General features: G+C 33.8%; 1 protein-coding gene and 1 long non-coding RNA gene across 4 annotated transcripts in view; both read left to right on the plus strand.

Moving 5' to 3' along the window:
- nsl1 (non-specific lethal 1) overlaps window positions 1-18,472 on the plus strand; it is an 88,085-nt gene that overhangs the window by 17,169 nt on the left and 52,444 nt on the right. The gene's annotated exons all lie outside the window — the stretch shown is intronic.
- LOC147075944 (uncharacterized) lies at window positions 6,101-10,196 on the plus strand. The gene is made up of 3 exons (XR_015069987.1): window positions 6,101-8,151; window positions 8,219-10,064; window positions 10,160-10,196. It is a non-coding gene; the product is annotated as an uncharacterized LOC147075944 (long non-coding RNA).

Consider the following 18,472-nt stretch of genomic DNA (forward strand, 5'->3'; position numbering starts at 1 on the left):
TTGATTTTAGCTATTTAGGATATTCTAGCTTTATTATGAGAAGTTTTAAGATGTTTGAGGTATCGAAAACACTAGATTTAACGCCATACGCCAGGTTCAATATTTGCAAACTAGATTCCTATTAAAAATGCAATATCTAGCAAGAAAAACGCCTAGTTGGCAACGATAACGACCCTATTGCCGTTGAGTGCCTCTTGGTTTCCACTGAATAATGATATTGGTCAAGCGACCATCTAACATTCTAACATTTATCCGTCTTTTTGCCTTGGCGACATTACTAATACATTATTTTTACGTAGTTATTTTGCGTTATATGCAACAAGCACGTTGGGTTATTCCAAACACGTATTCCGTATTTTGGGCCCATAATTTATATTTGCCTAACTGACATTTTCCATTGGAATAGTTTAAATCATCAATATCTCATTGCAAACAGAGAAAAGGTATCTGACAGTACCATGGCCCCCACATCCTGAAGCGGGCCCCTAGGCTAGGATTTTTGGCGGGCCCCTCCTACCTATCGTTAAAAATAAAGGCAGTGTGATGCTCTACAGTAGCGTTTTCCAAATGGTGTACGCGTTAAAATTAATGTGTATATTTAGTGTTTTTTTTGTATAAGTACATATTTTAATACATCCATTTGAATTATGGAATTGTCGAGTATCGATACACAATTAAAAATTATATCGTACAACCAAATAATTTTAAATGATAACATTATTGAAGAAAAATAGTGACTTTTTTACTATTAGAGAGAATTTGTGATGTGTGTTTATATCACTTATCTGGTCGACTCGCCACGCCGGGCCCTTCCTGAGCCCGGGCCCCCAGGCTATAGCCCTGTCAGCCCCCCGTTTGTGGGGGCCATGGACAGTACAGTTTATAAAATTATTGATTATGATTAAGCTGGTGCTACAGACTATTAAGGTCCATGACCGACTGCACAGCCGTCCTCCTGGTATCGCTATCCCGAACTCTCTCTTTCCAGTCTGTCACATTAAGCCCATCTACATTCATCTTGCCATTATCAGCACATATCCATGGAGTGAGTGCCTACAGGGATTCCTTCATTAACAGTGTGCACTATTTATATCGAATCTTAACAGCCTACCTCCACCCCTCGCCAAAGATGTGATGTGATAGGGGTTTTGGTGATCATTGATAATGCATGACAAGAAAGGAAATCAAGAGTATACCAGTATGATTAATCCATTGTATGTATAATTCCAAGGTGGCTGCTAAATTTTGGTTATTGAAATACTTCGTATTGAAGTTAGCCAAAACCACGGCAAATTCTGTGAGCAGTTGAAGAAAATGTAATATTGTCTTCTTCTGTGATTATTCGGCAAGCCATCTCTGCATAGTGAATTAAGTTTGTAATACGTACAGACGTATTAGCATGCAGCTGAAACCGGTCTCCGGTCTTGAAATGATGATTCCTTACATGAGCGAGTGTTAATGTTTATATTATCACGGCTTTGGTTTATATGGGCGAAATTGAATAAATGAAATTTCCTTCGATCTGCCGAATGCTCGGCTGCTGACTCAGCTGTTTCATACGTCATGCGCAAATGGTAGGTATGCATTTTAATAAGGCTTTATTTAGTGGTTAGTATGTAGTAGTTATCCGTGTCATGTGATTCTGTATTTTGTCTTTCCTCGTTCACAGCATAACGGGAGCACAAATACTGTGTTGCCTTCTGGGTGATGATGCTGAAACAAGATTAAATTCTTCAGTGTGGACATTAAAGGATGAACTGATAAAGTCGTGTTATACGTCTTAATAATATGCATTAAAGTTTGCCACGTTAACGAAACACGCATTCAATATCAGTAAAATGTGAGGACATTCCTTGGACTTGTATGTTTGGATTTTATGAGGTGACCTGTCATTAAACAGCAAATCTTGCTTGAAATTTTTGTTCTATGACGACTGGTGTATTTATATTTTTTATTAATCAGTTCTGTAGTCGCATAGCTAAGGGATTTTTTTATAAACCTGGTAGGGAATGGGTATTATAATGTTGTATTGATACTAAATAAGTAACCTGTTTTTGTTTTTTTTTTGCATCGCGACAAGTCTTGCGCCGGCATTTGAAGATAATATTCGACGCTCTTTTTACCTTATCCTAGATCAGTGATGCACAACCTTTTTATCAGCAAAGTCAATTTATCGTTGTTTTTTTTTTAAATTTTTTAGTAGTATCTACATACCTGAATTTTGCCATTTTTTACTCCAATAAGCAAAATGAAATTGGTTTTCAAGCAATGTCAATAGCGGAAAAGAAGTGAAAAGGTGTGTTATTTTATACACATTCATGGTTAATGCGCGGCGCAAAAAGCTATATGCAGCGCCATATTGTAACTACACTATAATGAATGTCGATGAACTACAAAATTAACGGACGATGACATTTTAGCACGTTTCACTGAAAAATGGTCAAAATAACTATTGAGGTAGGATACGAAGTTTTATTGTATATTTTAGGTAGTCGATGACTACACTCATTAGATAATCCTTGAAAAAATCTAAACGTCGTCCCACTTCATACGGTTCAGAGACCGCGAACATTTAATTTTTTTTTGAATATGTATTTTATTATAATTAATTCTTATTAAGGGGGAGACGCATGCCAGCAGAGAACCTAGCGGAATATACGAAGCTTGCAATTTGTGATTTTTTTTTTGATAATTTACAATTTAAACTGTATTAATTAATAAATATGTATCCGAAAACATTAAAAAGATTTTTTATTTTTTTTTTAACATAAAGATAAACTTACAATTGTAAAAAAATGTGATAAAATGTGAATTCGTTGCAGGGTCAAATCTTATTATTGCATTATATTTTATGGTCATAATTATCATTAAAATTTAGTTTATTAAGTTTTAGATTTTCTGTCGTTTAGATTTTTGACTAATTCATCGTTTTAATATTTTTTATATTTATTTTTAAAAACATCGATTTTCATAAAAATATAAATGTGTATAACTTGAAATCCTTTTTATTTATATCAACTCGAGCTTCAATATTGTGACCATGCCTAAAATAAAATTTGATATAAATAAAAAGGATTTCAAGTTATACACATTTATATTTTTATAAAAATCGATGTTTTTTAAAATATATATAAAAAATATTAAAACGATGAATTAGTCAAAAATCTAAACGACAAAAAATCTAAAACTTAATAAACTAAATTTTAATAATAAATATGGCCATAAAATATAATGTAATAATAAGATTTGACCCTGCAACGAATTCACATTGTATTATATTTTTTTACAATTGCCAGTTTATCCTTAAATTAAAAAAAAATCTTTTTAGTGTTTTCAGATACATATTTATTAATTACTACAGTTGAAATTGTAAATTATCAAAAAAAAAATCTCAAATTGCAAGCTTCGTATTTTTCCGTTAGGTGCCTCTATTCGCCTCTGATAGTATAAGCATCCCCCTTAAATAATATTACATCCATGATGGCCGATGGCATCATGAAATGTATATATGTGTCGCTACATTTCAAAACCAGCCATGTCCATAATGGATGAAAAGGAGAAAAACGGCTTTTTTTGTTTCCTTGTGTACACGGTCATAAAGATGAAAGTTTATATTATTGCGATTATAGAATGCTTAAAACTAATAAGTTCCACATTATTAGTTTTCATGTAATTTTCATAGATTCTTCAAAAAATGGATTTTTTATATGGACATGGCTTAGTTTGTCACAAAATCAACCATGTCCATGCGGACTTGGCTTATTTTGATATTTCCGTGGCAGCCATTTTATTAGATATAATGGTGTCATTCTTCTGGGCTGGACTTAGGAAATGGAAAATGGCGAAATAATAAATAAATGATGATAACATAAATTTATTTTCAAAAAATTTTCTATATATATTAATATTATTAATTTAGACAAACAATTAGGAAAATGTGATTACGACGGAAAAAATATGGTTACTAATTTTAAAACATAAAAATTCGATATAAAAGTGACTTCATGCTCGGCAACACAAAAACCTAAAAAAATCCTTCAAGAATTGTTATAATTATAGCTTTATATTAAAAATAAAATTTTACAAATGGTCCAAATGGATAATAATTAATATAAATGGTTGAAGCCCTCAGCTGGATACAATTCTAGGAAATGCGTTGGTTTTAATAATAATTAAATGCCAATTATATCTTAGGGTATGGATATTCAATAATTCTGACAATTTTATTTTGTTCAGTTTAGTCAGTCACTATCACAATTTGAAATGTTTTAAATAGTGGTAGGTACACATTTTTCTATTTGATACCTACAACTTGGCAATCATAAAATAATTATAAAATGTATTCTTAATAGGATGTATATTACCTATTTAATTCAGTAAAGCATGTACGAATAATTATTATTAAAATCTTTAAATTAATTAAGGAGTAGGTACGGTGTATGTTTTTTTAAGAACTGCAAAGGGTTCTGTCTCGTAAATTAGAATTCTGTAAAACCAAATTTATATTCTCAGTACTATGACTAAAATGTCAAATGCGACCCTGCTTGACACCGGATGCTTTTTAGGATGCAGGTTAAGCAGAATAAAACTTACCGATTTTCCTTATCTTTGGCGCGTTTTGTCGATTCTGCCTTAATTATTCGTTTTCTCGCCTTATCGGGGGTCACTTCTGATATTTAAAACCTTATTTTTATTAATTATTTCTATTAAAAAATGTTTAAAAAGACACTTTGACAGTCACTCACTCAACGGTTCGTAAACAACTGACGGCCATGTTGTTGTAATCGCCTTCAGTGGATATGGGTGAGTCTGAAAAAACTGGTCATCTTTGACTTCCATTTACTTATTATACAGGCGGATTTGGATGGTTTTGATAATACAGAAATGTTAGAAAGCATTAGTTCTTCAGCAATTCACAAAAAAGTCAAAAATACCTAAAGGTGGACTTGGCTGCTTTTGAAATGTAGCGACACATATTATTTAGTTTCGGTCATTTAGTAAACATTATCAAGATATTAGAGTACCAACATTTAACGCGAGAGTTTATCTACTATTATAATTAACGCCCACCGTGGCCGAGCAGGGTGATCGTTGGTTGTTGGTGATATCTGGTTAAAATTCACACATTTTTCAATGTGTGTTTGGAATCAGAGTATGGAATAGAATGACTAAGTGGTTAACATCCATTTATCGTAAAAACAAACATCTTTTCATATAATATTTACTTTATTGACCTAGGTATACTTATGATCTGAGAATCGAATACCCACGTTGACCGCGCAGCTTAAAGCCCGTTTCAGACGGGTCACCGGTGTCGCGCTCGATATAATATAGGAGGCCTTTGTATTCGAATAAAGGGCCTTTGTATTATGTTTATGAACGTCCCAGTGCTAATGAGTCAACCCGTGTCCGGGACACTTCTCCGTTGGCCGCTACATTCTTAAGCCGCTGATACACTTGTTTTTATTACCGCAGCCACTTTTATGTCCTAATTTATAACGCGAGATTGTGTATTGACTCATTAGCTCTAGGGCGTTCATAAAAACAATACAAAGGCCCCTTTATTCGAATACAAAGGCCTCCTATATTATATCGAGCGCGACACCGGTGTCCCGTCTGAAACAGGGCTAAGTGTCGGCCTATAGCGTCGTGCGTCCCAGGTTCGAATCCTGGGTCTGACAAGTACACATATTGTTTTTCAATTTGTGTATGAGTCAAGAGTATGGACCTTATAGGTTCAGCAAGTGGCTGACATCCATTTCTCGTAAGAACAAAATCTGTTAATACAAACCTCCACAGATGATCTTATTAGGATCGGACATTGTCGAAGAAGAAGAAAAAAATATATAATATAAATATAGGTATTATTTGAAATTTTGTGTGGCGGTGGCAATGTATGTTTTGTTATTGCAGATATAATTTGGAATTATTGGGAAAAAATATATCAATAGGCTGCATACTGATTCCTGTTCTTAATATTATTATTAGGTACCTACTTACTTATCAGGACTATTAATTTATAACTACGATTTTAACATATTATGTTCCACCCCCTAACAAATAGGGCTTCAATTTTTTTTCTCAAATTTTCTGTTTTTTTGTGGGAAACAAAGAACCTATACATTTTCAACCGATTGCGTACTATTTCCTTGGACCGTGTACTATTGTACTACATCTATATAATTCAGTGACAAAAAATGGCAACACTGTAAACAAGTTGATGTAGGTACATTTGGTGGATATTCATACAAATATACATACTTACCTGGTAGGTAGGTAGCCTGTAATTAATAATGATATAGCGGTATAACCTGTGCGGCTCAATGCAATTAGTTTTAATGAAGGCATCGTATCGAATCTATTGACTACGTTCTCGATACACGAGTATGAAATTGATATGACATTCCATACCTGACCCTGCTATTATATTTGGTGACTTTCTATTGATTATGTTTGATCGCAATCACGCTGGCATAGAGCTAGGTCGCTTAAAAGGTCTGGCCTATAGTAAAAGATCAGGCGCGTACACAAAAAATAGAAAGGGGATCCATTTTGAAAAAAAAATCCATAATGTTTTTAAGATTTTTATGGCGGCTGGAGTGAGTGGGGTTAAGAAAATCTGGGAGGTGCCACTGACTTCCACATTTACCCCGCCAACCGCGGAATGACACACTTTTCCGGGTATTTTTCGCACTTTTGAGTCAGCACTTTAAATATCTGGCATATACGTTTTAACTAAGGCTGTTCAATTTGGGGGTTGCGAGCTCTTACACCCAGAAGTGGTCATTATAATTATTAGCATCATTAGTATCCGTTTCTGTCGTCCGCACTATATTATCTTTAAGATATGCTGCATCGGTATATATTCCATTTACCTAAATGACCTGTTACCCCCCTCCCCCTCCTTGTGTGCGCACCTGTAGAAGATGGTATGATCAATACAATATGTCCCTCAGTCCTTTCAATAAATGCATGAAATATATTTTTCGCCACTTGTAGGTTTGTTGATGGATTTGTTCACGCTACTATTATGGCATCTACGTCATATTATTTTCACTTCGGGGTTTCTTCTGGCCTCGCTGCCCGATCGGATTATGCTTGGAAGCGTGAATTGCTTCCAGATTTCTGAATACTGCCAACCATCGGTCAAGGTGACGATAGACATATTATGTCAAAACCAAGAGTTATCTTTGTCGTGATGTCAATGCTGCAACACACCTATTATAAATGAATAAATTTATCATTTTTTGCACATTTAACATTGACCGTGCGTGCAGTGTTATCGACCGTATTATAGTTTTAGTCCGAGCACTATATAAAAAAATATATATTAGGTATGCCATAAATACTATAAGTCATTTAGTTTATCAAATTGATTGATTGGAACCTAGGAACACCTAAACACTGAAATATGAATTAAATCCACATGTCTGTCCGGTTTCACACGATCTGACATGTAGGATTCGTGAAAGAAAAAAAATTATCCCGCCGCCATGTGTAATGTGTACTTAAGTTTTTAGCAAAAATGTTCTAAAATAATTGCATTATGGAAAAAATGCAATACTGTAGCCAACTCATACTTTTAATTACACGTTCCAGCTAGGAATTTTAAACTGTTTTGGTTTGACGCATGCGAAAAATATTAATCTGGCATTGATGTATACGTCTTGAATATAGCATTACCTTTCTACTACATAGCTACACATACACATCTTAGCCGGTAGCAGAATAGGTTTAAAGACAAATTGGCATCTCTTCTTGGTCGTGCACTCATGGCTGAGGATCGTGGAGAAGGGTACTTTACTCCACGTCTATACTAGGGTTTTTGATCCCGGGATCCCGCTTGATTTTTTTAATCACTCATTTTTTAACCTCTACACCTTCGGACCACTGAAAATAGGAGAAACGTTTTGTGGACCACTGACACAAAAATAAAAATATATTATTTATATAGGTAGCAACGTTTAGTAACGTCTGATCGCGGTAAAACATAATGCACTAATACTCACAGGTGCACGGGTTTTGAAGATGTTCATTGATGTCTCGTGGGGGTAGGCAGATTGACCGTCGCTTGGGGACGGCAGTTACACAAAAGGCGGCAAATCGAGGAGAATTATTGGGCATATAGAAATAACCAAGTGGCTAAACTTAGTAATAACGGAAACTTTCCATTAATAAATATTCAATTAACTGGTTGGAAACACAATGTATTAATTAGGTACTATAAAAGTTTTAAAAGGACTATAATTTTTTGTCGGGTTCGCGATGACTAGTTTACTTCCGGTGTCTTTGGACGTCACGTCCTTGGTGAACAGCAATGGCACATGCAGATTTGCGAATTATATTTGAATTGTAGGTAGGTAATACTTCATTTTGTCTAAAATGTTTGCCAGTCATGTGTTTTGGAAGTTGTCAGGTGTTTGTTTTTTTTTTATAAATGTAACTGAAACCGTGAACTCACAATATTGTCTATTAAAGCAGGGATGACATTTAAATTATATTTAGTGCTATAATAGGTATCGTGTATTAGTAATGTATCCATAAAACACATTTCTTAGATATCGGAGTCATGAAAAGATGATTAAAAAAACTGAATAAATAAAATGTGGCGGCATTTTGTCTAGGGACGTCACTGAAGATGATATTGGATTTTTTAGCACATGCGTAGGTATTTGGACGCCAGAAATTCGCAGACCACCCGAAAAATTCTGTGGACCACCGGTTGAGAAACACTGGTTTAAATCTCGACTTTTTGCGTGCTTTGTACAAAAAAATGCAAATTTTGTGATCCTGCTGTATACATTTTCAAGAAAATTATATTATAGGGAAAAGGGTTTGTTAACATACAGTGAATTTAATTTTGTAGTCATATACAATAGAACGATATTATTGTAATCAACTCACGGTTATGCGACTGTCAGCAGCCGGTTCAGGCCTCGTCCTCGAAAGAGGGTAAATTTTTCTCCGTTATTACGGCATTAGCATTTATTTTACATACATACGTTACAACATGGGTATTAATAACAAAAAATGTCACTATTGCTTACTGTTACAGAAATATAAGAAAAATTGTCTTGTCCCGAGATTGCAATCCCTAGTTCACCATACGTGTAACGTTGATCCATTCGTCTCAAGATTAGCTTCACTCGCGACTCATGCTCTGCCACGGCGATAAAAAATAATTATAAAACGTTTCTTACGACAAAGCATTGTTTGCACAGCTGATACGATAATGCCTCGATGATTCAAGACTACACTGCTACAGCGAAATGCGTAACTCGTCTGATGTAACGCTAATAGTGATTAAATATTCGTTCGTGAATATTTTCACACAATAATGACAGATTTCTTTTCCTCTTCGACGATAGTGCGGTGAACTTTAGCGACGGGTCAACGGAGCTCCTCTATGAACCGGCAGTTCGCTTGTGGCTTTGATATCTCTACGTACGAACGTATACTACATCTGTCTGTAGTTTGCCGATACTTATTACGACCACGTCATTATTTTCATAGTATACATACTTTCAGCTGCTGTCTTGTCTCAGCGCAGACCATTCACTACTGTCTTGAGTTAATTGTATTATGGCGAATTGAGTTCGGTACGCCGACGCAAATTTTACACTGATTTCTTAAAACTCTTTTCCGTGGGCTTTCGGTAAATAATGACACGCGAGAAGTCGGTATTTTCTAAACAAGTACATATGGATGCCTCACAATAATAAAATTAATAATAAATAATAATATTATCAAACTAGATCCGGAGACATTTGGACCTTAAGTTAAAATTCCTTTTGTAAAATTCACGAATGTCTTCATTGTAGTACATACCTATAATACTTACCGTTTTTTGATAATACATGGATCAATTTAAATAAATAGTCGAAACATGAAGTATATTCAGGCTTTATTAATATTAGCAAATACTTCTTTATACGGCTGAATGAACCTGTCAAAATGGACATGATTCACATTCGATTTGATGTCTTATCAATACTAGTATTGCCATTTATGCGGAAAATTGTAGAGCTACGATTGTGATATTAACACACAATATTATAGAATCTGTATTCTATAAGCTGGCGTTCACGTCACGTCGTTTGCGGACGGAAAGTATTGTGCCATCGCGTTCGACTGTTGAAAGTTTTCAATGGAAATTTAGAAGACAGACTCTAGAAATCTGTTTTTTCTAGCCACTGAAACAAAAAAAAAATCGAATTTTATGAAAATTGGACTTGATCCATAATTATTGTGAACCACCATTGCCGACTCAAGTAGAAAGCTGATACATTCACAACGACTGGTCCTACTTTTTCCGCACCCTCCCGTTGCTGTCTATGGATGACCTGTCATTGTTCTATAGAGTGCTCATACTGACGCGTCTGTCGTGTTCACACAGGGAATGGTTTGATTAGGATAGATGAGTTAGAAGATAAATAATACACTAGCATTAACACACCTTCTACAAATGTGATGCATAGATCTATGCAACATGTTTTTTGGAAATCGATATTACCACCGGTTTTTGTGTGAAGGACTAGTCTGACTTTGACAGCTGATGAATACCATGAATGTATATTTTCATAATTCAATTTGAAACGAGAAAGGGCGAATCAATATGTCAAGCAATCTGGGATCTGATTTTGATAGCTGAACAGTGGACCACTCGTTGCTTGGGCTCAGGCTTTATTAATCTAAAGAGGCGCTGGAACCACCCAACATAGTTTTATAAAGTTTTTTGAGATCTTCCATTTGGTCGATCCACGCTGTTGATCCACTAATTAACCTTAAATCTTTTAATGATAAATAAATAGTTTTGTATAGATAGGAGATAGGAAATAAAATCCAATATACTTCTGGAATCCGATGGCATTGCAGCTCAACTCGAGCTTTTGGTCTTCATCTCTCTTCCATCCACCGCGATTTTCTTCGACTCTTCTTCCGTCACTCCTTCGTCGCCTCTTGACTTCTCCTTCCTCCTGGGTTCCAAATGAGGACAATTTTTGATAATTATGTGCCTCTAAGCATGCATGCGTGTTTTGAATCTCATGCCGGTACAGATCGATTTTATATCCGTTGAGTGCAGCTGTAGAGGCTGCGTAATATAACCGATAATTCAGTTAAATGTATCCTTTTTCATCGTTATAATATTATCTCTGTTGAATGACAATGTCATATTGTGATATTAGACATTTCACCGTAGGATGGTGTTATCAGTTTTGGATATCTTTAAGTTACCCACTTTTGACAATATTCACTGAAGCATTTTAATAAATGTGTCACCGATAAGATTAGAATACGTATTTTTTGATAGATAACAATGTAAGCCGGGAAAACTACTATTCTATGATATTATATTATGCATGCTTCAATTTGTTTCACTTATAGTTAATTCTTAGGTAGGTATTACGTATTACAATTAATAGCAAACCAGACAATGAATAATCATTGTGATTCAATAATTATCAAATCGACTGTGTGTTTATACATCAATGCTTTGTGTAGCTATGTTATTAATATATTAATAAATAGGCAAAGCAGTATTACCCAATATCTCGACTGATGCGTATGGTGATGAGAATTAAACGAATAGAAGTGATGTACTCAATTAAAAAAAATGAGTTAAAGGCTATTTTCACATCGCCACATCTAGGTATAATATTTATCCGTGAAACGTATTTACACTTTTTTACTGTTTAATGCTCATCTATTTCTTTTTATAAATACCGTTTTATTAATATTTCTTTTCTTCTAAATGTCATGTTGTGAACGTCTTAAATTATTAATTTGTAATGTCAATAAATACAATTTGAAATTTTAACTGCTTTGGGGTCTTTTTACTGGTTCTCCGCCACCGGCCGCTGTCATCTGTCAGTGAGCGCAGTGTTGCCAACCGAACTATAATTATAGTACATTTTGCGCGTACTATTCGAAAAGTTACATTTTCGTCCGCGTACTATTAAAAAAGTATAGTACGTCAAAAATACCACAATTAAAAAAATGCTATTTTTTTATAGTACTTATTCCACTTTAATTAATATATTAGGACCGGTTTCGTCCGCCTCAGTGGGACATTTTCAACGTTGAAAATGTCCCACTGAGGCGGACGAAACCGGTCCTAATATATTAATTAAAGTGGAATAAGTACTATAAAAAATAGCATAAATAAGATCTCAGTGTGCGATTTTAGTCAATGGACGTGGTTTTGCGTTGTATACCTACTCTAAAAAACTAACGTGACAGTTAATGACGGCGGCCGGTGTTAGCATTTTTCGGTCGTAAGAGGTGTTATAATTAAGTAGGACATCGGAATTTCTCGAATTCTCCGTTATGTTTGTGACAAACAAAAAACTTTCATTTTCTCTACACGTACTATAATTTTTGCCGAAATACTATAATGGCTTGGACCGCGTACTATAATTCGATGACAAAAATATAGCTAAAATTCAAAATGGCGACTGACAGATTACGATGACGGAGAACCAGTAAAAAGCACCCTGCTTTGTATTGATTAAATAAGAAGTATTCTATCGATTTTTTTTCGATCAAAATTAAATTTTATTCGAATAGAATTAAATTTATAAATAAGCATATTAATAATAAAATTGTCTCGTTATGAATGATATTGTAATATCATGAATTATGATGAACTGGATAATTTAGCGGTGTGAGTGGTTTGACCAAACCATACTACGTGTAGTCTTATTGACATTACTTATATTGTTATATTATAGTATATTTCGTTTGAAAAAACCTCTGACTCACATTGTCAACCGTGTTTACCGCTCGCCATCATTTTAATTTCGTTTGGAAAACTATTTTTATGCCATAAGCCAAGCATTCAACATTAGCTCAATCTGACTGTATAATTTCAATAATCTCCTATATATTATTATCCTACAGCTGTGCCCGTTTTTGCGAGCGATTGTGTGACTTATTCGTCATGTCCAATAGGTTTAAATGAAAAATTCAGTAGAGAAACGTTCTTTATTCAAGTATAAAAGTATGGAATTTGATAAATTTCGTTGTCTTTTAGGGTTTTTTAGGGTTATTTTGACTGTTTTACAATAGATTTTCGATCGGCACGTGACTTTTTTTACAACACATATTAATTAGGGAATTTATTTTTTCGATGTGTTTGCAACACTGAAAATATTATATTTCAAAATGGCGGCTACTCCGTCAATCGTAATGACAATATGATAAATAATGCCTTTGTATTAGAAACAAGAGATGTTTATTTAGGTTTTGGTGACTTTTCGAAACGAATACTACTCTCAATCAAGTGATTTGGCGAATTGTTTATGTTTTAGTGAATTTTTAATCCGGATATTATTCTCAATCAAGCGATTTGGTGCGATCTTAATTAACATAATATTACCCTTTCAGTAGAGGTTAAATAAAACTACCTAATACATGTGTACCTATATTATATTAAAACACTATACTTATCCTAATAATACATTCAATCGTTTGAAGTTGTTATTAGATAATATAAGATTATAATATTAGATTCATATTACCGGCGAAGTATACCATGTCACATCAATCTGACAGCTGCTGTATGTTTATTATGTGTCACCGTCACCATTCTAATTTAAGTTGTGAAGCAAATACCTATTGTGTATCTACTGTTGATGAAGTTATACGCCAGGTAAGTGCATATGCTCCTGGTTTAAAACATCATTCTGCTTTTCATTATGACATTATTTTAGTGCAACACTTGACGTATATTATTTACGGTCACATTCATAACTGATATTATATTTTTAGACCGTGAAAAACAATATATGTATTTGTCAGGTCCACGACATTATAAGCCGACATGTTAGCCACTCAGTCATTGTGGGTTTCAAAAACCTGAATCAATCCAAACCTTCATCAAACTGTTCAAGCAAAGTAATTCCATTCCTTTCGTTCACAAATTATGTTATCAAATTTGTGATAATATTTACCTAGGTACCTATTCAATTCATTATTATTATCACCATCATCCTCGATCAATCTACTGTTAGATGAAGTTCTCTCCAACCTAATTCTATTTATCTGGTAATATAGTAATTACGGTGAGTACGTAGATATGTATATATTAATGTATAACGATGGTATTTGAATTTAAATTGTAATGGATTTAATATATAACATATTTTGTGATAGGTACGTTGTCTTGACTTTCAAATTATTAAGTTATTTAAAATAATAATATTATGCACTATTCTGCTCACGTTTTTCAATTATGGTTGATAGTACCGATCAGTGTTACATTTTTCAAACTGTTTGAAATTGGACCCACTGAAGTAAATTTATTTATTATAAGTATTGAGATCAATTATTCTCTTTCCCCAATTATGAAATGTGGTGATAAAACTAACTATTTTCACTCTCCAGGTTAGGTTTGGTTTGGTCTAAAAAGAAAGTTGTAAAATCTCATGTCCACCTCTGCGGCACATTTACTACAGATTTTTTTATGTTTACGATAAATGGATGTTAGCCACTCGGTTAACCTATTATGTCCATACTGGTACAGTTCGGTTATGAGGAATACAGCGAAAAACACATTTTGAAAATAGCTGAGATACTGGATTATTTGTTAGGTTAACCTAACCAAACCTAACATATCGGCTATTTTCAAAATGTGTTTTCCGCTGAATACCTCATAACAGAACTGTACCGCAGAATCTTATTAATTGCATTTTTCGACATTTATCCGACTGTCATTTATTTTATCAGCTTCACAATAATTCACAATAACAAACATAGACTAAAATATTTTTATTCGAACTTTTATATTCAAAGACAACGTAAACATAATTATTTTTAGGGAGGTAAATTATTAAAAATGACATTTACTATAGGTAATTATTACACAACGTATATAATATTATTTCATTTTATATTGTAAATATTTTATTACATAATATAAGTAAAATGCATGCTTGCGTATAAGCAAATAAAATAGTGAATTATGATAATTTCATACCCTAATCACACTATGAGTCGTCTACGTCGTATTATCCATTATTTCCATTCGCGTGGTTATATAGAAGAATTAATATGTATCACTATGCTTATTCGCATTCCACTACTGGATGAAGGTTTTATCAATAATCCTATTGGTCATATGAACTGCTATATCTATTAAAATTGGTGATATTAAAATTTACCTACCCATTTATATCGTCATTATTATCATGAACCAGGATCAATCCACTGCTCGATGAAGGCCTCTCAAAACTAATTCCATTCCTGTTTCATATATACATTGCTGCATTTATCAAATATTTCAATATAATATATTCATTTCATCGTTATCATCATTAGACCAGGTCAATCCACTGCTGGATGAAGGCTTCTCTAAGCCGATTCTACTCTTTTTGGTCCTATGAATAATCGCTATATAATATACATAATCTACCTATTTATAATGCCATTATCATAATCAGTTTATATCAATACACTGCTGGACGAATTCTTTTCCAACCTAATAATTACTTCCTCTCAGATCTATATGTTTCTTCTTTTATCAACATTTGTTTCGATATGAACGTCCCGCAGCGTGAAACATATTATCGCTAAAATTTTAATTCAAATTTTAATTTTTTTAAATATTATTCTATGGCTGCAAGCATTTTTTTAGACAATGAAACAAAACAACTTAATAGTTTAAATTTATTTTTTATATGGCTAACCTTCTTCTATTACATTATATTCAATCGCAATCAAATTGTCAGGTATTATGCTAGGTCTAGCAGCCTGGGATGGTATCAGATGACATCCTGAAGGCCAAAATCCATAATAGACTATACATATGACGCTAAATTTATATCGACAGTAACGACTTGCAAATTGTAAAAGTAACAAATCAGCGACATGCCAAACGGCGCCGTCTCTGCATACTTCACAATTTTATTAAAATCCAATATCATTTCATTAGGACGCCAAGCTGTCTGCAAGACCTAGCGAGACAGACTGGCGAGAGCCAGCTGGCTCAGCTAGTAATTATTATTGGTAAAAGTTGTTAAACAGAAATTATTAGAAAATTTATTATTAGCTGTTTATGACTCGCTTAGTCTTAAGAATTGACACAGGAATAATCATTGGTTCTGAAACATGGTAAAAATATTATTCAAACAAAATAATATTCAGCGCTCACTTATTGGTTACCTTCAATACGCGAATGTAGTAAGTAAAAATAATAATAATCTACGTGCACGTGTGTCAGAGCGAGACGGGGCATCCACTCCGACCAGCTGACTGAATGTAGCGCAAATCAAAATGTTGATAAATCCATTCCTTCCGCCGCTTTTAACCCCCCTCTCATCTAACTAAACCCCCTCCCAGCCGTCTTACCTCCCCCTCACTTCGTATTTTCTTATTTTATTTCGGACCGTCACTCTTTCAGCTGTTTCCTGATTCAATTGTTGTATATTATAATAGCGTCGATAATTATGAATTATTTATTTAATTCGCGATTTTAAATTGGCCAAATAGGTATATTAGAAATGATTTATTTTTTCAGATTTTTTTTACTACGCGAGAAGAATGTGGGTACATGCTTTATGTATTTGCCAATAAAAGTTTTAAATCAATTCTTATATCGTCTTTGCAATTTAACAACAGCATTTAATTTCGTTATGATCATATCATTGTAGTTGGATTTGATATAAAAAGAATGGATTTCATGTTATGCACATTTTTTAAAATATAAAAATCATCTTTTTCAAAATATGTATATTATGTAAATACAAATCAGCCTGAATCAATCCACTGCTGAACGAAGGTCTCTCCAAGCTGATTCTACTTCTCTCGGTCTTGTGCGTTGCGTTGCCACGTATAGGTAAATCATTCTACAGTGGCACCATAGGCGATTCGCGCGTGTATTGAATTGCTTGCGACAATGCCTGTTTCAATGCTAGCAAACAATACCACTACAACTGCAAGCCGCATTTGCCGTACCCATGGTGCCACTGTAAAACGATTTACCTATACTTCCGTAGAACTTATCATTATATCGATCCAGCGGCCTCTAGGTCTACCTTGCCGATGTTTTGTGCCTCTTGGGCACCACTGGATGACTAAATTTGTCCAATGATTGTCCCTTCTTCGAGCTATGTGCCAACCCGCTTCCATTTGAGGTTTTTAGTGAACTCTATTACATCGTAAACCCTCGTATGTTTCCTTATCCACTCATTCCTCATTTTGTCCTTTCGCTTTATGCCCAGCATGCACCTCTCCATACCACGTTGTGCTACTCTTATGTTTCTGGATCTCTCTTACTTAGGGTCCATGTTGAAATAAATATATTATACAAAAACATTACTACAAAATAACGTGTAATGGTAAGATGGGATCCTTTAACTTTTAACGAATCCGTATTTCGTAACGTTTTTTTTTTTTTAATTTAAAGGCATTATAAAAATAAAAAAATATATTTTGTAATGCCTTTAAATACGTAAGAAGTTATTTATTAATTAAACACTTTAAAATGTAAAGTAGATTATCAAAAAAACGTCTCAAATTGCAAACTTCGCATTTTTCCGCTGGGTGCCTCTGGTAGGTGGACTATTCGCCTTAACTTGTACACATACCAGCTATTTACTTTAAACTGTATGGCACAGTGTTCTTAGTTACATTTTGTAAGTAAGTAATACATAACGTGAACGACCTATTCAATATTCATTATGGCTTTGCTATTTTGCCTACTAAAACAGCGGGGGCAATGGAGTTGTTACACGGAATGACTTTGCTCATCATCATCCATCGGTTATGCTAAGCATATATAGTTGTTATTATCATTAGCATTACATTACTAAATAATTCATTGGCCGATGGGGGCACTATGGATCCAATTATTAATTAGTCAATGAATGTCCGATTTGTGTATATTGTCGTGTATGCATCATTATGTGTATTATCATTATTTCAGTTTCGATTCACCAAACTTTGTCTCATCTCAAAACATTATAAAATGGCACATATTTCGACAACGATTTTGCACTCATAATTAAATTGACCACATATCTGCAACTTCTAAATTAAAAATCTATCTAAATGTCATTAACACGTTAATTAAAATTTTATGGTTAATCCATTCTTGTGGACGAATGGCTAGTTAGTGGCCGCATTTGATGACCACTGGTCTTGCAACTAATCTTATCATTTGTTTACTCCTTTTAACTAGGTATTTGAGAATTTAATAATAGTGAGTTTTCAATAAAAATAGTTTGAGAATGACAACTGGAATCACTTGACGACACAAAGTCCAGTAGTAGGCTTAATTCTCGGCGTCGAATGATAAAAGTTCAAATATTTAGTGTGGACGTCCATTTTACGAATTATGAAATTTCGTAAGTATACCTACCCTCATCAATCTTTTTAATGTCAGTTGACGGTGTTCAACGCCAATTATTTGAATGGAAGACATTGTATTAATTTCATTGCATATAAATAACAATATTATAATGTAGTACTTAAT

Source organism: Rhyacophila brunnea, unplaced genomic scaffold (genome assembly GCF_057557595.1).
Source record: "Rhyacophila brunnea isolate RB1 unplaced genomic scaffold, BYU_Rbru_1.0 scaffold_14, whole genome shotgun sequence".
NCBI classification, from domain to species: domain Eukaryota; kingdom Metazoa; phylum Arthropoda; class Insecta; order Trichoptera; family Rhyacophilidae; genus Rhyacophila; species Rhyacophila brunnea.